Here is a 21285-nt window from a genome sequence, read left to right on the forward strand (position 1 = left end):
AGAGGACTCGAGGAAGAAATGGCAGCGCTCCTACAAAAGAAGAAGGACTTCGATGCCGCATTGAAGAATTTTCGAATCCCAAAAACACAGGCGGCCGAAACAGAGAATGTCGATGCCGAAGAGGCAGAAGATGCCAAAGGAGAGGAAGGAGGGATCTTCAACTCTCCGCCGACACTGGAACCTCGAGGTGAAGAACCCGAGGAATACAGAGACTTACCTAAAGAGGAGGAAAACTTTGAGGAAGAGTGGTATGACTTCGACACTGAGAGCCCGGAAGAACAGATTTGCAGCTACCCTTCGAAAGCTTCACCTCCAGATGACGTAGCTTTTTACAATGACAAAAGAGCAGCAAATCAATTTGGAGTACCCTTAGAGGAGGAAAAAGGGGACACATGTTTCTTGCTAGAAACACTGACACCAGCGTCAAGAGGAACACAATACCTGCCTATGCTGCGAAGTATCTTGGACCACGGCAAAGAAGCATTCAAAGAACCACCTTCAAACAAGGGGTAACCCCCAGAGTAGAGAAAAAGTACAAACCCTCCTCAAAAGACCCAAAATATATTCAGCGAAGTACAGTACCTGACTCTGTTATTGTCACCACAGCCAGGAGGAGAGCCAATGCAGTCTCCAACACAGGGCCACCACCTGAAAAAGAAAGTAAGAGGATGGACATGGTGGGGAGGAGAATGGAGAAAGGGGCAGTTACACAGTGGCACATTGCCAACTCAAATGCCCTGTTAAACCGATTAGCACCAACAGTGGTATGAAATAGAAGAGTTGCTGAACAAACTACCAGAGGAGGACAAAAAGAGGGCAAGATCTATTGTCCAAGAAGGCAAAAATGTGGCTAACACCTGCCTACAGTCACCCCTAGATGCAGCAGATACTGCAAGCAGGCAAATGTGCACAGGCACCATCCTCAGAAGGCATGCCTTGCTCAGAATTTCTGGTTTTAAACAAGATTTTCCGACATCAAAGATCAACAGACCATTCAACAGAGAAGCTCTGTTTGGCAAGGAAGTGGATGAATCCCTTCAGCAAATTAAAAAAGACAATGAAACAGCAAGGGCAATAGGGGCCATACAGCAAAGAGGTTCTTTTAAAAGAAGAGGCTTCTCTAACCCAAAAACCTACGGTAGAGGTAGCTTTAGTCAAGGACAGCAGATGCCACAACAATCTCCGGGACAGAACCAAACCAACAGAAGGGTCAACAGTCTAACTACAAAGGTTGGCAACAACAGAAGAAGCAGCCCTTTCGAGGAAGAGGGAATGGCAGAGGAAGAGGCCAATCCTCTAGAGCAGAGTTATTCAAACTGTCGGCCGCGCCCCCCTGGGGGGGCGCGATGCCATCTCAGGGGGGGCGCGCTCTCCACCAGAAAATTTATTTCACCTTTCATTGTTTCCTACGGCGGAGAGGCAGAGTGGAGCTGCAGGGGCCCTAAGAAGGGGTGAAGACCATCAACGCCTGATTAACATGCAAAAGGTCTTTAAAAGACCTGTGAAGTACTCGGGTGTGGCTGTGTATCTGGAAGCTGAAGCTGTTTCATCCCGGGCTGCCACCCAGAGACGCAGGAGGTGGGGGGGGGAGAGAGAAGCCCTTCAAGTCCTATGGGCGTTGCCCGCCTGTTCTTGGCTCGTGTTCTCTCCCGCCGCTGCCAGAAATAGCACGATAAGTCCTACTTGTTTCACTTCCAGACACAATCGATGAGTAGCCCTAGAGGTAATCATTTTTTAATACTCCAGTTTTGCTGATTGCACGCATTGTAAATATCTGCGAAATTATTCACCGGCTGCTGGCAGCATAAAAAATAAGGAAGACGCAGTGAAGGCACCACGGAAATAGCGTCCCCTTCTCCAGAGTCCTTGCAATACTTGTCTAACAGCGTAACCAGTAAAATGAAAACATTTAGAGAGATTTTCGGGCTCCTTGTAGAAACCGCACCCTTTCCGGTAGAGATTAATAAGGGTACAATTAAGGATCCAGATCTGCCGGAGAACGGGAGGGCAGGGGCATCATACCCGGCCTGGCATTTACACCCAGGCTTTGCTGGCATCCAGAGGGAACTGGGACAGTTAAAGACAAGCCGGAGGAGGCAGGGGATGAAACACATAAAAGGATCTGGGATTAGAACGGGGCATAGAGTGAAAGAAAGTGTAGGACGGAGAATGAGAGGAAGAGGGAGAAGCAGAGTAGGAAGGAGAGTGGAAGAGGGAGAGGCAGAATGGAGGACGAGAAAACATGGGGAGGAAGGGGATGAACGAGGCCTTAGAAGTTAGGAGAGGTATATACTGAAAGGTGAGAAAAAGAAGGCGGGCAGAGGAAGAGAGGGGTTAGGAGGTATGAAAAAAAGGTTGGGAGTAGGAGGAAGAGGGAGATAGGAAGTGAGTGTGGAATAGAAGGGAGGTGCCTTACATATAGTAGATGGGGAGGTTAGAGACTTGCAAGTGGGTGCACTTGCCAGGTCAATGTGGAAGTTTAAAACTGCACTCACAGACACTACAGTGGCAGGTATGAGGCATGGTTGTAGGGCTACATATGTGGGTGCCATAATCAGTGCTGCAGATCCACTAGTAGCATTTGAATTACAAGACCCTGGGCACACGCAGTGTACTTTACTAGGGTCTTGCCAGTAAATCATATATGCCAATCATTGATAACTAATCATAATCACAACTTACACAGGGAGCACTTGCACTTTAGCACTGATCAGTAGTGGTAAAGTGCCCAGAGTTATAAAACCAGCAAAAATGAAATGTAGCACACAGTCAAAAACAGGAGGCCAGAAGCAAATACAGAAAAGGGGAAAACACGCCAAAGATACCAGGTCTAAACATGTCCCCCCCAGCTGAAAGTGAGAGAGCTACCCAACCTCATTCTCATCACTAATCTGAAAGAACCTGGACAGACACTCAGCATTAGCGTGCTCTCTGCCAGGGCGATGGACCACCTCAAAAGTTTTGGGTTCTCACTCCTCATCTGCATTAACCATCAGAGGGGCCTTTGGTCTGTCTGAGTCCGGAAGTGCGTGTCAAGCAAGGAAGGTCTTAGCTTCTACAGTGCCCAGACCACAGCAAAGGCTTACCTTTCAATTGCACTCCACCTCTGTCCCTGGAGAAGTAGCCTCCCACTAATGAAAGCTTTGGGTTGATCTAGGCCCTTGTTGTTCAGCTGTGAAAGTACGGCTCCCACACCATGCACTGAAGCATCTGTCTGTACCACAAATTCCTTGGAGAATTCAGGAGCCTTGAGCACGGGCGCTGTGCACATGGCCTTCATAATGGCATCAAAAGCGGTCTGGCATGCCTTAGTCGAGATCACCCGACGTGGCTGCTTCCTCAAAGTCAGCTCAGTCAACGGGCAACAATGGTGCCATCGCCCTTGACACACCTGTAGTAGTGGGCCTAAGAAGGCTCTCACCTCTGTCTGGGTCTTTGGGGGGTGCACGAGCCAGGATGGTGTCCATCTGGCACTTACTGGCCTTGATAGTGAGGCCTGCCTTCTTCAGGGCCATCAACACTTCCCTGAGGTGGTGCAAGTGATTGTGCCAACTGGAGCTGAACACTGCAATGTTGTTTGGCAACACTGTACGTGGACCCCCAATTTGTCATTTAAAGGCACATATTTTAACAATACTCACAGTACCAATCTATCATTAGCACAGTTCTGTGCAATACTATTGGATGGTGCTTACTACAAAAACATGAATTGCAGGTTTTTGATTTTTTTAATGATGAAAAACCGGGAATAAAAATTCTCACTGAAACATGGCTAATGGAATAGACCAATCAAACTTTAGCTACTGCTATCCCATCTGGCTATAAAATTATTCTTAGGAAAGATCCTGAAAAGGGTAGAGGTGGTGGGGTAGCAATAATACTTAAACTGATTATGAATGTGTGCCCATCCCTCTTGAGGGGCTCGTAGATGTGGAAGCATTGGGCTTCCGTTTGACCGTATCCCCTCAGCAGGCCATGATGAGCGTGCTCATTTACAGACCTCCTGGTCATGCTCGGCCATTTCTAAAATCATTAGGAAGTACGCTAGCCTCCTCTGCTCTTAAGTATGCTCGTTTCTTAGTCTTGGGGGACTTCAACTTCCATATGGATAAACCCTCAGATGCTGAAGTCTCCCTACTTTTAGATACTATGTCATCCCTTGTACTTGATCAACAGGTACATAGCCCAACTTACCAAGCTGGCTACACACTAGACCAGGTGTTTTCCAACTTGAGTCTGGTCGACATGGCAGTTTAAAACTGCACTCACAGACACTGCAGTGGCAGGTCTGATGCATGGTTATAGGACTACATATGTGGGTGGCACAATCAGTGTTGCAGGTCCACTCGTAGCATTTGAATTACAAGCCCTGGGCACACGCAGTGCACTTTACCAGGGTGTTACTAGTAAATCAAATGTGCCAATCATGGCTAACCAATCATAATAACAAATGGGTGGGTTGAGGGTCCAATGGAATATTTTAAGACCAAAGCACAGTTATAGCCCCCTACCAAAATATGATAAACACAAAAATAATAACTGTGGGTCTACAAAAAGTCTATGTGTGTCCTGATGGTTCTACGTGTCCCTAAAGTATGTTACCAAGGCACACAACAGGATATTGCACGGTGTGAGAGAATATCCATCAGTTGCTCTTTCTATACCGCCATTTCATCATATGGACCACTTCACAGAGTGGAAGAGTCCATGTTGTGGCCACCTCAATAGATATTGAAAAGAGATGGCTAACCCTATTAATATAGGGACTCAGGGAGTTGGTAGCTGGTATGTGTTGGTAACTGTAAGCAGTGCAAGAAAAATGATGAAAAAGAGAAGTGCTCTTTAAAATTGGAGAGTGAACGCAAAAAACATTTATTCAGAAGCCGTCCACTTCCAAAGGGATAAAAACACAAGAGTGCAAATGGTTAGAAGGTTAAACAAATAGCTACTGACTAGATGTTATGGTCGACATGTTTCTGCGGATATTACAGATCCAAACAGGTATCTACAGCTTCATCAGGACCTTCTAATTATTTGCTACTGCTTTTAAATTAAATATAGCGAACACAATAAATGATGCAAATATCACCTGCTCACTCCTGGTAGTCCACCTGTGTAGGTAGAGGAAATCCAGATGCAGAAAACATCAGGGCACAAACAAAACATAGACAGAAAATCAAGATAACAGTGCTACAATTAGTATAAGTCATCAAGTGTTTTCAATTATTCAAATAAACTTATCGTCATGTGGGTCCCACTAGACCTCGCCAGGAACCAAAGTTAACCTCAAGCTCACCTCAGATACGAGAGGAACGTGCTGCACCTCACCTAGCAACGGCTCAGGAAAATGGGGCACCCCTCTAAGATATGGAGAGAAAATTATTCTTATATATGTATAGTGATGGTTATCTTCATGACTACTTAACGGAGTTAAACTCAAGAAAAACTAGATTAAGAAAAGAAATTAGAGAAAAAACTCTAATTTAAGGAAAAGACTCTTCCTTCTGATAGCCTCTGAATGGTGGGTCATAAAAAGGTATGGCCTGTGTTGAAAAGAACCATGCATCTGTACTTGAATCATCACAATTGTCTTGTTGTACATAAGGAGCAACTCTAGTGATAACATAAGTCGAAAGAAATGCTCGACATATCAAGTAATAAAAGCGAGCAATATCACTTTTGTCTCTTTTTTCTCTCAACTTGCAACGACAAGAAAACGGTCGCAGTTCAGTCCTGTTTATGCTCAAAACAGTGTATTCAAGTATTCCCGCTATTTAACGGCAGCCGAGATCGTATAGGGCATGCTATTATCGAGCCAAGCAGTGGTTATCGAGTCATGGTACTGGGAAAGTACACTCATGTGTTGTATTAATAGGAAATGCGCTGTAGTTGAAAAACAGATACACTATCGTTTTTAGCGCACTATGTTTATGACAAGCGCTAATGCAGGGGTCAAGGTATCAATGGGAGACTGCCCCCACACTGTCTGGATTTTAATAGTGGGGTCAAGGTATCAATGGAAGACTGCCCCTGCACTGTCTGGATTTCATGCTGTTTTTATTATATCGTGTATATTGTGCGTGAGATAATGACTGACCAAAGGCACCCCTATGGTCTGACATTTGATCCTTGATTTATGTTGCAGAACCTGTGTTTTAACTGCCTGAATAGTTTGTCCAATATAGATTTTTTCACAAGGACACTTGATGCAGTAGATGCGATTTTTTGAATTGCAGTTAGAAAATGTTCTTTGTATGTGTGTACTGCCATTGATATCAATTTCTTTGGAGTCCCTCGTAAGGTCACATGCCATACAATTATGGCATTTAAAATGACCTATAACAGGAGGCAAACCTAGCAGATCTCTAGTATCTTTTGGCATTCCCTTTCCAGTGTTATTGTTGGCTCTTACTAACTGACTACGGATATTCTGACCTTTCTTGAACGCAAACAATGGTTTAGGTATTTTCAGATCGCCCAACTATTTCCAATTTCTATGAATTACTTTCTTAACTTTATTGGCCCGTGGATCAAAGGTTAATACGCATGTGAGTGGGGTATTGATTTTATCCTTGTCTTTTGGTACCAACAACGTCTCTCTCGGGGTGTGCCAAGCTCTTTTAAGCGCTACCTTGACTAATCTTTTAGGATATCCTCGTTTCCCGAGTTTCTCTTTCAGATTATTAGCATGAAAAAAGTACTGTTGTTTGTTACTACAATTCCTCCTGATACGGAGGAATTGACCGTATGGTAAATTTTCTTTAAGGGTCCGGGGGTGGTTACTGGTGAAATGTAGCAAGGTACTGCGGTCTGTAGGCTTGGTATACAGACTAACACACAATTTCCCATCTTCATGCTCAATATAGACATCCAAAAAATTGATTTTGTTAGGGTCACTTGCCACCGTAAAGTTAAATTCTCGTGTTCTACCAACTATGGAACTCTGTCAGTTGTGTCACATCTCAGTTCCAGATCATAAAAATATCATCAATATAGCGACACCAGAACTCCACTTGATGTTTATATGGGTTGGTGTCGCTATATATCCATCTATGCTCAAATTGGGCCATCACCAGGTTAGCAATTTCCGGCGAGAAACTGCAGCCCATAGCTACCCCAGAAATTTGGAGGTACAATTTTTCTTTAAAACTGAAAAAGTTGTTTTTTAAACAAATTTGGGCCAGACAAACAATGAATTTCGTGGGTACTTGATGTGAGGGTGCTCTTGCTTCTAATACAAACTCCAACACACTCAAGGCATTGTCCTGAGGTATGTTGGTGTAAAGTGATTAAATATCGAAGGTGGAGAGCAGTTGTTTATCAGGGTCAAAATTTAACCCCTCCTCCTTCGATATCAAATCCATGGTATCACGGATATAGGCAGGTATTTCCTTTACCAGTGGGAATAAAAATACATCCACATATTTTGCGAGTGGTTCCAACAGGGAGCCACATGCTGCCACAATGGGTCTCCCTGGAGGATTAATGAGAAACGTATGTACTTTCGGCAATACATACATATTGGGAATTTTTCTTTGATCGCTATTAAGGAACTCAAACTCATTTTTACATAACCAACATGAATCAAGACCTTCCTGAGTGATAGTTCGAATCTGCTCTTTAAGACGGGGGGGTAGGGTTAGTATCAAGTGGTCTGTAAAATTGTCGATTGGACAATTGATTGTTGATTTCTTGGTCATATTTCACAGTATCTCACAACACTATCCCCCCACCTTTATCCGCAGGCTTAACAGTTATTGTCAAATTCATGGATAGATTCTTTAGCGCTTGCATTTCTGTTTTACTACAGTTGGACTTGTAGTAGCATTTTTTACTTTGGAGTTGATCCAAATCACGTAAAATGTGATTCTCAAAAATCAATATTTCAGGAGGCAAAAGAGTACTTTCCGGTAAGAACTTCGATTGTTTCTTAAGTCCACTAACATTAGCTTGTACAATGTTTTCTTGTTCTAGGAAAAATGCTTTTAATCTTACTTTTCTCAAGAAAGGCAAAACTTCAGTTTTGATGTCTATTGGGTTTTGTAGCCTAGTTGGGACAAATGTCAGACCCTTGGACAAAATCGATATTTCTTCTTCTGATGGATTATGGTCAGATAAGTTGTAAATCGGAATTTATTCTATTTCTAATCTACTTTGATCATATGATCTTATCGTCTGTAGGCCTTTTTCCGTGTTCGGAATGGCTCCGCCTCCTGATTCTGGTATTGTTCCCCTTGCTGAAATACTTTCTTAGGCGATATGCATCCACTTGGTAATTGTATCCCCTCCATGTGGGACCCCCTCCCCATGGTCTGAACCTTCCTCTGTTGAAAAAAGGAGGTCATGTTCTTGGATTCTGTGGATAGGGGTAATAACCACTGTTGGACCCCTCGCTGGAGTCCGAGGAAGTATCAGAGAAAGTAATTTGTTTGTTCCTGGACCTTCCGCGATACTGTAAGTTAAGTGAATTAGGGTTGTTAGTTGTAAAGAAGTCGTCCTTCAGGAAAGGATACACCTCATCAATCTTGTAACTCTTAAATTCTCTCACTACCTTGGAGATCTTTAAGTTGGTGTTATGAATGGGAAAATCTGCAATTGTTTTTTCGGCAGCTTCTAATAGTTTTTTTGCATCTGTAATGGTGCTGTCCCCCCAAAATCTCTTTTTCTAATTTCTCTATAGCTTTTAGTTCTTCCTCATTAAGTCTTAGTGCCGTCTCCACTGAGAGGGCCATCCAGTCAATTGAACATTTTGTGCCCACGCCGCAAAATCCATTTAAATAAGTTTTGTCAGTTGTGAAAATAACTGGAATATTTTTTACCTGTAGGCCAACCAGAATAGTATTGTTTTTTATGTGTTCTGAAAGTACCTGTATGTGTAACTTAGTGCGGATATTCTTCTTCTTTAACTGCTTTAACTTCTCTATCTTACCTACATTGGTAATAAGAGCCTCTCCTTTATCTCCACTCAACAATGAGGGGGTTTTTGATACAAGGGCACTTATTTCCTCTTCACTATAACTGACCGTGATAGTTTCTGACATATCTGTCTTCAATTCTTTCTCCAAGCTTTAGGTGTATCTACGTGACCTAGTCGCAACATAAATGATCTCCATATATTTGTAAAAAAACCACACCAATAGCTCTCGATGAACAAAATAAGTAAACACTAGATTAGACCCATATCATGGATCCAAGGTAGAAATCCTAAATGCACCCTCACACTTCAAAAAGTGTAATCAAATCAACATATCTCACAGGGGAAACACATTAAAAAAAGCGGCATCTGGGAAATTACAACAAACTAAATACAATGATGCCTCTGGTATTCCTTTTAAGAAACCTGTTAGTTAGAGACAGATACTGCAAATTATCTATCCACTGTTTTTTTAAATTCCACATAGAATAAATCTGCACATATTACTTTTTGTTCATCTCATAGCCATCAGAAACAATATACAAATAAATTAAACACAAACAAAGGAAGTGGGTTTCTTCAGCTTATTTTAGTTAACCAATTTTTCCTTTCAAAGGATATTATTTTCAATTATTTGGATTTTTTCATTTAATACACATTTATATACAGTTATCCTATATCTATACACAATATCATTCCAGTTGGCTGGTGGTGTTCCCATGTCAAAAAGTAATGTTTTAAAGAAGAGGCAGAAATATCTACATCTGAATGTTCTTGATTAGCTTCTGTTATGCATTCTGCAAGCTTTGCACAGCTTACTATATAATTCTGTCTTTTAATGTGATATATTTTTCATAATTTTATCACGATTATGTATCCTGTGTATCGCTGACGTGGATTGCATAAATTTTTCCTAAATGTTTCTATTTTGTACATCCTGTCTCAACTGTGCGTAGGCTTTCTTATTGCATGCAATGTCGCACTTCAAAAATACAGAACTGAACATAATCCAAAGTGCCTCTATATATTTTCCATAAACTCAGACATTGAAGTTGTAATGTTACAGTACACACCAGCAGCTTCCAGCCTCCAGGTGCCACTGCCCATAAACACGACGCGTCACCGGCCAAATGTCAACTTCATCTTATAAGTTATTTATTTTCAATTTCAACATGAGCAGACTTACTGGTGATCTTCGCAAATCGCAGCCAGTTCATCGACGTCGTGACTGATAAGTGATTGATCAAATAAATCAATCATCAAATCAAGGCTGAGCTGAGGTGACCTGAGCACGAGCGAGCAGTAGGCACTGTCTCAGTGAGCACGAGGTGCGTGTGGCCTGGCGGTCTGCTGCGACGTCACAGTCATCATCAGCAACGTAGAAATCAGGCCAATCAATGTCTACATGGCTTTTACATAAGCCACAGTGATTTGTCATCATACCACCAGTGTGACACCCACACGCGGCACCCAATGCCTCAGGACTGCGACGAAGAGGCCTCGCAAACCCGTGCCTCTCAGCCAATCCAGATGCTGCTTCAGCAGCGCCAGGATTGGCTTGAGCAGGGATACTCCCTGCTCATTAGGAGACCTGGGGCGGCGGCATGATGCAACTCTTGTTCTCCTAATGTGCAGGCTAGTGCGCTTCTTCGCGCTGGTTGGAAAAATTACCAGCCCAAAACAGAACATGTGCACTCTTGCCTTGCTGCTGCCTGCTGCGCTATAACTAACTTGTCAGTCAAACCCTGCTGCCCCACCCCCCTGAGCGTCCTGACTGCCTTGGGGGTGGCCCGGTGACCGGCCGGTCTGGAATTCGATTAAGTTAAGTGTAAGCCCCGATGCGACTCCGATGATGGCGTGGCGGCCATGTCGGTCAATGCCCAAGCGCCCTAATGGATGCACTGCCACTGTCAGCAGGGCCCCTGCAACTCTTAGCTAATGTACATTAGTAAGTAAAACCACAGAAGCCTGTCCAAACAGATGAAAAAACAGATGGATTCTGGATAGTGCAACGTTTTATTGGTCCAACAAATGAGAGGAAAACATTTATACTGTCTATTATCAAGCTAAATAAATGGTCTGTCTGGCAGGTGGAGCATCTTTATACTCAAGGATAGCTCTAATGATGCATACTAGTGTTAATGTGTAGGTCACCTACAGTAGACCTGCAGATTGTTGAGTGCACAGCCAGAAAGATGAACAGAGCAAAGTGGCACAGCCTTACTATGTCATACAGAGAACCTGTGTCCCAAAAGCTCCTTTGATTGTTTCTTGTCTGGAGGGTTTAATTGAGCTTATTTTCTTAGGAACCTTAATTTGATTTATTTTTTCGTGGTGAGACCTTGGCCAATGGTTCCTACCTGTTTGTCTATTAAACTATATACTTGAATTGAAAATATATAATTGTAGCTTTTTGATAGTACACTTCCTCAAATAAATTACTTCAAGGTTCTCTCAGATTTGACACTCAAACTAAGGGGGTCATTAGGATGGCGGACGGACCTGCGTCCGTCCGCCACCCCCCAGGAAGAGGGACCATCCGCATGGGCAGCGGCGGTCCCTCCAAGCAAATTAGGATGTGACCGCCACCAATCACCCGCCGTAAGGTTAAAAAGTGCATGTTTACCTTTGCCTTTACCTTTACCTTTACCTTTACCTTTACCTTTGTTTACCTTTGCATGCACGAAGCAGCAGGCACCGCGTGGTGCCTGCCGCTTTGTGCACGCAAAGGCAGGGGGGCCATAGGTACCCACCATGTGTACCCCCCCTTCACCCCTGGGGGCCTGCAACGGGCCCCCAAAGAAAAGACCGTACGCCTTTCCACGGCGGAAATGCCGCCGTGGAAAGGCATAGGACCGCCGCCATCCTAATATGCCTGGCGGTGTCTGATAGAAACCGCCAGCCATGTTAGAGCTTTTCCGCCGCGGTCGGAGGGCGACAGCGGCGGAAAAGCTGCGGATGGAAAAAATGTCCCCCAGCCATCCTAATCTGAAGGGGGGTCTTTTTCCAGTCCACAGCGGTTAATCCACATCCTCCGGGCCGGCGGTGGCTTCTGCCGGCCCGAAGGATGCGGATTATGAGGCCCCTAAATTAGGTACAGTGAAGTAATCTTACTTGGATCACACAATTTGGTTTGTGTTCAATTATTTAATGAACTAACTTAGTTCACTGTGTTCGATGAGCACTTCTACAAAAAAGTATGTAGGTAAGTGTAAGGGAAAGGTGAAGGCTATTTTTATGTTATTAGTACTGCCTTCCCCTGACTTCTCAAACTGTGTGATTTTATGAGACGATTACTGCAATTACATAAACTAGCAACGCCGAGGGGGTTCAGGCATCTGACAGAGGTTGCTCCTAGGTTGCACGGCTTCAGTGGTGGGGCGAGTTCCAGCTCTGATAAAAACTTTCAAATTTCATGTGCTCAGCTGTTTTCCCTTAGCAGTTTTTGTTTTTCAAAACTGCATTAGAGAATGTAAGAACAGTATCTGAGAATGCTGGTCGGTCTGAAATTCGATTAAGTTAAGTGTAAGCCCCGATGCGACTCCGATGATGGCGTAGCGGCCATGTGGGTCAATGACCAAGCGCCCTAATGGATGCACCGCCACTATCAGCAGGGCCCCTGCAATGCTCAGCTAATGTACATTAGTAAGTAAAGCCACAGAAGTCTGTCCAGACAGATGAAAAAAAACAGATGGATTCTGGATAGTGCAGCCTTTTATTGGTCCAACAAATAAGAGGAAAAAATGTATACTGTCTATTATCAAGCTAAATACATGGTCTGTCTAGCAGGTGGAGCCTCTTTATACTCAAGGACAGAAACAAGGAAGAGAGATAAAGAGGTAACTTTTCTATGTTCATGGTTTTCATGGCATCCTGGAGTAGTTAGTCTCAGGCCATGGCAGTATGAATTAGGCATTGCCTACTCAGACTGAGCAAAACAGGGTTAGCATTGGTGTGACAGCCAGTAACACAGGAATATGGGGAAGGGGATGTTTTTCATGAAGATTAAACCTACATTGAACAATGGAAAGAATAGGGAACCCTCCCCCTCCTCTTGAGGACAGATTTGAGGAGGGAGCCCTGAGTATCAAGACATGCAACCTGTTGAGTCCACCAGGGAAATGTATCAAAAGGTCTCTATTGCAGAACCAAAATCCCTGCTAAGACTACCAATCAGTTCATATTATGGATGGAGGTGGCGGGAGCCTACTTCTGTTGAGTTGTGAAAACTGTTTGGCCGCACCCATGTCAGCAGAGCATAGCTCTAAACTAGTGTTACTGTGTAGGTCACCTATAGTAGACCTGCAGATTGTTGAGTGCACAGCCAGAAAGATGAACAGAGCAAAGTGGCACAACCTTACTATGTCATACTACCTCTTTAGGCCTCTTCTCATCACAAAAGTTCCTGCTAGATAAGGGCGTTCTGCAGGGCTCATGTCTGAGCCCTACGCTCTTTAATGTTTATATAGTTCCCTTAGCGAAAACTGCAACCGTTTGGCTTCGAGATTGTATCATATGCCGACGATACTCAGTTGTTATTCTCAATCGGCTCAAACCATATGGATGAGAAATCTCGGTTCTCAAGAGGAATGTTGGCTATCTCTGAGTGGATGAGGGAAAGATGTCTCCAGCTTAACCCTGAAAAAACAGAGCTGATGCTCCTGGGCAAAGCCGTCCAGTACTGGTCAGCTGACTGGTAGCCAGTAGAGCTGGGCGAGGCCCCCACCCCCTCCTCTTCAGTCAAAACCTTGGGTATCCAACTAGATCACAAACTCTCCATGAAAGACAACATCAAATCCATAGCAGGGTCATGCTACTACAGCCTCTGGCTGTTACGCAAAACTCTCCCCTATTTACCATTAACATTGCAGAACCGTAGTTCAGGCTTTGGTTATGAGCAAACTTGATTACGGGAATGCATTACTGGCCGAAGTAGGAGATACAGTGTTAGCCAAATTGCAAGTGATCCAAAATACTGCAGCCAGGATGGTCCTGAATTGACCCCCAGGATCTCCATCCCTTCCCTTGCTTAGAGAACCTCACTGGCTCCCAGTGAAAAGGAGAGTTCTTTTTAAGACCTGCTGTCTCTCCTTCAAGGCTCTCAAAGGGGATGGTCCTCGTTACCTACAAGAGAAGCTACATAAGTATACATCAGAATGGGATATATGACGGTACAACGCGTACCGTCACAACGCATACCTTTACAACGCGGCCGTGACAACGCAAGTCGTTACCACGACTTGCGTTGGGGGGGCGCGGATTTCGAATAGTTTAATTTACTATTCTAACACCAGTCCCCGTGGACCCTAGGGAAGGTGTTAGGATAGTAAATTAACTATTTTTAGACCTTGAGCGCCCTCCAGCGCAAGTCGTGGTAACGACTTGCGTTGTCACAGCCGCGGTGTAAAGGTACCGCGTTGTGAAAACATTGTTGTAAACGATGTTCACCATCAGAATGCAACCTCAGATCAAACTCCCAGGCCCTCCTTAGGGTCCCCCATATTCGCTTGAGCCGTACTGGAAGTAGGGCTTTTTCATATGTCACCCCTAAATATTGGAACTCGCTACCGGAGGTGCTGCGGAATTCAACATCTCTCCAATCCTTCCGGAAACTACTAAAAACCTTCTTGTTCTAAATGTCACATTTCTTTCGAGATTCTTCTTTCCCATCCCTCTAGAGGTCCCCCGCCAGGTACAAGCGCCGAGATGCCCCTGGGTGATTTACGCGCTATACAAAATCCCAATACCATAACATAACATAACATACAGAGAACCTATGTCCCAATAGCTCCTTTGATTGTTTCTTGTCTGGAGGGTTTAATTGAGCTTATTTTCTTAGGAACCTTAATTTGATTTACTGTTTCGTGGTGAGGCCTTGGCCAAACGTTCCTCCCTGTTTGTCTATTAAACTATATACTTGAATTGAAAATATATAATTGTAGCTTTTTGATAGTACACTTCCTCAAATAAATTACTTCAAGGTTCTCTCAGATTTGACACTCAAACTAAATTAGGTACAGTGAAGTAAAGTAATCTTACTAGGATCACACAATTTGGTTTGTGTTCAATTATTTCATGAACTAACGTAGTTCACTGTGTTCGATGAACACTTCTACAAAAACGTATGTAGGTAAGTGCAAGGGAAAAGTGAAGGCTATTTTTATGTTATTAGTACTGCCTTCCCCAGACTTCTCAAACAGTGTAATTTTATGAGACGATTACTGCAATTACATAAACTAGCAACGCCGAGGGGATTCAGGCCTCTGACAGAGGTTGCTCTTAGATTGCGCGGCTTCAGTGGTGGGGCGAGTTGCAGCTCTGATGCAGAGAGATACATAGAGCTGATAAAAACTTTCACATTTCATGTGCTCAGCGGTTTTCCCTTAGCAGTTTTTTGTTTTTCAAAACTGCATTAGAGAATGTAAGAACAGTATCCGAGAATGCCGGATTTGATTCACTCACTATTCCCCATTCTCCATTCCCTATTTGTGCCTTATTTTAATCAGCTACCTCAATTGTTTTTCTCCAGAATTTGCAGCAAACCGTACACTTATCTTCCCGATTATCAATTGCAAGGCAAATAGTGATTCTGTAATTTGTTACCGAATCGCAATTTGGGTTTTGCACTTCGGTATTAGGAAGGGGCGTGTTAATGGGGCCCCTTCCTAATAGTGACTCTCAGTACCATGTACAAAAGTTTTGCAGCCGAAATGAGGTTGCAAAACATTCACATTTTACCACTTACTCCAAGTAGGTAGTTACCCAGTCACAAAGAGGAAGGGTGCCCTTTGTGAATGGTTGCGAAAACGTTTTTTTCACAACATATTTGTATTGAGTCAGCAGACAAAGCTATCAGATCACTTACAAAATATTTGCAGTATATGATGGTCAGATATGTAACAGCTTGTGAAAACGTTTTTTACGATTTCAAAAATATTTTTATTGGTTGTTTCCAAATAAAGCAATACATACAATACATCAAATGAAAGGACATAAGGAATAGACATGTGAAAATAAAAAAAAGAGACAGTAAAAACAAATGCATTGAGTAATCAGGTTGGTGTGGCAGTACATCACATTTTCATACATAAGTAGTGCCTGGCCTAGTGTCCCAAAGACCACTGTGGAGATTAACAATGACATGAAGTGTATCTATATAATCAGCCAGGAAAACAATAGCTTAGGGTCCAGAACAATTAAGGTATCGGTATGAATCTAATGATCTATGATGTAATGCCATTAGTCTGGTGACTAGAACACTAGTGAAAGTATTCTGTGGGGAGGATTCGTTTGTCAGGCTTAGTGTGGTTCATGGCAGTTTGTGTGAGTTAAAGTAGAGATCAAGAGTGTCCCACATGTGCCTGATAGGGGGTTTCCACAGTGAGTTCGGGAGAGCTACGTTGTCAGCCCCCCTTAGGTTAGTGACCCAGTTCAATCAGCATTTAAAAGATGCTTTACGCGTGTTTTTCCAATTGGTGAGCATGATCTTAACCGCTGCTGTTAGGAGTAGGTCCCGAAGCGCCCTATCTTTTTCATTCAGTGACTCTGCTCTGAGATAACCGAAAGCCAATGTCGATAACTCCCTACTGGGGGAATATGAGAAGATTTTAGATATGAACTCGAAGACCTTCTCCCAAAAGGGTACCACGCATTTGCACAGAATTAGTAAGTGTTCCAGGTCACTTATTTTATCATTACAATTCCAACAGACGGGATCTTCACGGATTTTGTGTAAGTGTAGTCGGGCTGGCATCCAGTAGGCCTTATGTAGTAACCAAAACTTCGTCTGGGAGAGTGCTGGACTGATCTTATTTCTCATGACTGAGTTCCAAGTTTTGGACCAGTCCAACTACAAGATTGGAGAAGAGGAGTGTGAAGCCCAGAAGGATGTGAGCTTCATATTGAGGGCAGACTGCTTTGGGCGTAATCATTTATATATCCAGGAGACCTGGTGACCTAAACTGTGTAATTTTGCCATATATGGGGGAGGGAAGGGGGAAGGGGTGATAGCTTCGCTTTAGTTAATGCAGATTTTATTTTTAGGAAGTTGTAAAATTCGAGTAGATCTAGGTTGTATTTAGCCTGCTGTTCCTTAAAAGTTAGTGGATAGGCTCCGTTGAAGAGTTGCTGGGGGAAATAAATTCCCCTGTTAACCCAGGTCTAGTTGCGTAGAGTACTCCCTTTATATACCATTTTACAATTATCCCAAAGGGATTCAAGATTAGAACATCTGATGCTAGTGTCTAATAGTTTATCCGCCTTCAGCAGGGCAGACTTTGTGTTTTTGAATATGGGCTTTGAGCAGGTGACCTTGGTGAGGTTTGCAGTTAAAAGGGCTGCTGGAACAAAATTCTGGAGAAGCGATTTTTCAATGTCCAGTCATACTACTGGGCTGTAACCTTCTGGTGGCACAAGCCAGTAAGAACCTTGTTTTGCTAAGAATGCTGTCTGGTATAGTTTAAAATCAGCTAGGTTGACCCCTCCCAGCGATTTGTTTAGTCTTAGTTTTTTCATACTGATTCTTGCTTTTTTCCCCTTCCATAGAATTTTTGAGAGCAAGATGTTCAACTTATGATGGAAGTCCTCTGATACCATGAGGGGGAGCATAGCTATTAAATAGTTCACTAGAGGAGAGATCATCATCTTGATGGCCTCAATCCTACCCCACCATGTTATGAATCTTGGGAACCATGCATCGAGAAGAGTTTTAATTTTCTCTAGGGTGCTAGTTTCGTTACGTTGGAGCATCTCTAAAATAGTGCTGCCAAATTCAATCCCCAGATATTTATTGTAACCCGGCTGCCATGCAAGGCCGGAGTCACCCAGTATTTCCTGTGTACCGTGAATGTTCAGTGGCTTGACTTCGGACTTATCACTGTTTAATTTATATCCGGAATGTCTAGAGTATACTGCTATGGTGGTCCTTAGGGCCTTGATAGATTCGCTCGGGTTCTCTGTAACAATGAGAATACGTACGGTCCTAGTTTCACATGAGTTTCTCCAAAGGTTACTCCGCTTAGTTCATTGTTGCGTTTGATATCCTGAATTAGTGGTTCCAGGGCCAGGAGAAACAGTGCCGGGGAAAGAGGGCAACCCTTCCTGGTGCCTTGTTCTAAGTGGAATGACTCCGAGAGAGTTCCATTGATTGCTATTCGGGCAGTAGGGTCTGAGTACAGTGCCATAACCATGCCAATATATGGGTCTCCAAGATTAAAAGATAACATGCAGTGTTTCAGGAATGACCATGATACTCTGTCAAACGCTTTTTCTGCATCGAGGGTAATGTTGATAGAGGGGGCACGAGGTATTTTAGCTTTTTCTAGAATATGACATAATAATCTAGTGTTGTCATTAGACATACAATACTTGAGGACCCCTACCTGTGAGTTACTGATTAATTTTGGAACGATCGCATTTAGTCTATTTGCTAGGATTTTTGCATAAATCTTACAGTCCATGTTAATCAGCGAGATTGGTCTATAGTTTTTTGTTAAAACAGTAAAGGAACAGGTTACTAAAGCACTCTATAAGGTATCAATGTAGTATAATCTAGGAGATCCTAGATATTTCGTTTGGAGAAAGATAGTCCCTGAGCATTGACTGTCATAATCACTATATCTATAGATTCAAATCAAAATCCTGTGTCGAATAACACCAAATTCAAGGATCCAGACAAAATGTTCTTTCAGTTCTTTATTGAGAATCCAAATGTATAAAATCTTCCCAGCTCACACCGCCGACACGTGTTTCGTCTCTTACTGAGACTTTTTCAAGGCTGGAAGTGACAAACAAATAATATAATAAATATATACTATATTAAACTCAGACATATGTAAAAAAGTACAGCTAGAGGAAAGCCACTACAATAAATTACAAACATTAATCATACAATTACACAAGTTGAGTAGTAAAAATTGGAAAATTGACAATTGATAATTAAAAAATTAAAAAGTTGGGAGCCAGACATGTATAAGAACAAAAGTTAGGTTAAAACAATGGAGCCCAAAACGTAAGAATAATGTATGCATCGCATAGAGAATCAACAAATTACATGTAGCTGTAATGGTTATCTAATATAGTGATTGAACGCCTGGGTCATGGACAGATCATGGTATGTCCCTGTGTCTACTAGAATGAAAAACCGCTATGAAAGATGAAGAGAGCCACACATAAGGTAGAAAAGACCTACCTAGAGTAGTATAGAAACGTCCCCGAGTTGAAAACGAAATGACGAATCCTCCAAAGATGGTATCAACTTCCAGACTGTTCAGTAAACGACAGCCAGGGAGGACCATGCTGTTCTAAGATAGAGAGAACAACACATGACATCGAGACATCTCCCACTTAAGTCGATGATGCAAAATACCAAACAAAACGAAGTTGATGAGGGGGGAAGGACTAGATTATGTAATCTTCAAAGAGAGACCTAGAAGCCTTTATCACGGATAAACAAATCTGAAAGGAGATATCTCATTTGGATCACCTTGTATAACAAATCAGGGGGTGGAAGGTGTAGTAATCAGAATTGCTCCATTCAGCAAGTTTCAAGAAAGTATGATGTACGTTATAGACCCTAAGAGAAGGTGCATAAACATATTGTGTTAAAGACGGATCTGCGTCTGATCATAGAGTATACCTATGGATAGTTTTTTGTTAAGAGAGGGTCTTTCCCTTCTTTCGGTATGACAATGATATTGGCTTCCCTCATCGATTTAGAGACATAGCCCTCTTTAGCTATGGAGTTAAATAATTTTAATAAGGTAGGTTGTAGAGACCTATCAAACTCCTTGTAGAAGGATGCTGAGAAGCCATCTGGGCCCGGGGCTTTATTGTTCTTGAGTGACTTGATAGAGATCGAGAGTTCTTTCCCAGAAATGGGATTCCCTAGCGTTGATTTATCTGCCTCTGATAGTTTTGGTAATTTAGTGAATCTAAGTATCTGGTGCATTTTTCTGAGTCTATTGTTTGTTTGTTTTTGCATAAATCCTCGTAAAAGGATTGCAAGGCTTTTAGTATCTCCTTTTGTTTGGTTTAGGTGTCATTGTTAGTGTCTTTAACCGAGGAGATAGTTTGTGTTTGAGGCATGAGGTCAGTAACTTGCCTGCTTTGTTCCCTCCACATAACTTGAGTGCCTTGAATTTGTTAATCCACACTCCAGCACGTTTACTCACAATTTTATTATATTCTTATTTCCTCCTAACTAGCCAATCAAGGACATCTTTGTTATCTATCTCCTCAGCATGTGTTATTTCAAGTGATTTGATTTCTTTCTCTAGTGATTCTAGTTCCGGATGTAGTTTTTTTTTGATCTGTGCTTTAATGCCAATAATGACCCCTCTAATGGTCGCATTAAGCGCATCCCACAGAGAGGAAGTGCATTTATCTGGGAGGTTATTTACTACAATGTATTCCTTAATTGCGGATTCGATCTTCAATTTGTTTACTGGGTCTGAGAGTACCTCATCGTTAAAGCGCCATCTTTTTGGGGGTAGGATGGGATGGGTGCCTGCGAGTTTGGTGCTGATGCAGGAGTGATCTGAGACTAGTTTGGGAACTATATCTGTGTGGTCTATGAGGTGTGTGAAAGTACTTGAGAGTAGGCTTGGACGGCAGCGGTAATGGCTGCCTAATCCCGTTGCTCGGCATACATAATCAGGGGTTGAAACGACCGCCTATCGGAAACGGCAACCAGATTTCTCATTGCAATGACAAGAGGACCATCCTGATACCAAGCATCCACATAGCAGACCCTCAGAAGTTCGATAACTACAAAGAGGTGAGCAGTGAGCGGAGCCCGCCTGAAACACCTGAAATGGCGGTGATGCCAGAATCGCTCAGGAATCTTTGAAAACGCCGCAGACCACAAGCTGAGACTACACTGCTCCATTACGGCACCCGGTACGTGCTCAGACTATTAAGGTGGGTGCCGAAGGCAAAATCACAACAAACCACTCTGCTGCAGTAATTGTAATCCTATCGGAGCCACCATCTCACAGCTTGATATGTCTGACCCTGCGATGACTTCCTTGCGGATCATTAATTTGACACCCTAGCTCTGCAACCCTCGAGCCGCTACTGACGCTACTGGCGCCGCTTCAGCCGTCACTCAAGCGTGGATTCTACCCCCGGTGAGTCTTAGAGAGCACCCGCAGCATCAGCAACATTGGCGGTGCAATAGTGAGAACTATCCAGCTTACCAACGCTCGGCTATGATCAGGACCACTGCACATCAGTACACTGCGCCACTGCCACTGCAAAACTCCTAAAACCAAACCTGGCTATGCAACCCTCAAGCCACTACTGACTGCGATTCTGTCACCACTCAAGCTTGGATTTTGCCCAGCGGCAACAGCAACATTAGTGGTGAAATA

The sequence above is a fragment of the Lissotriton vulgaris genome, chromosome 11, assembly GCF_964263255.1.
Source record: "Lissotriton vulgaris chromosome 11, aLisVul1.2, whole genome shotgun sequence".
NCBI lineage: Eukaryota > Metazoa > Chordata > Amphibia > Caudata > Salamandridae > Lissotriton > Lissotriton vulgaris.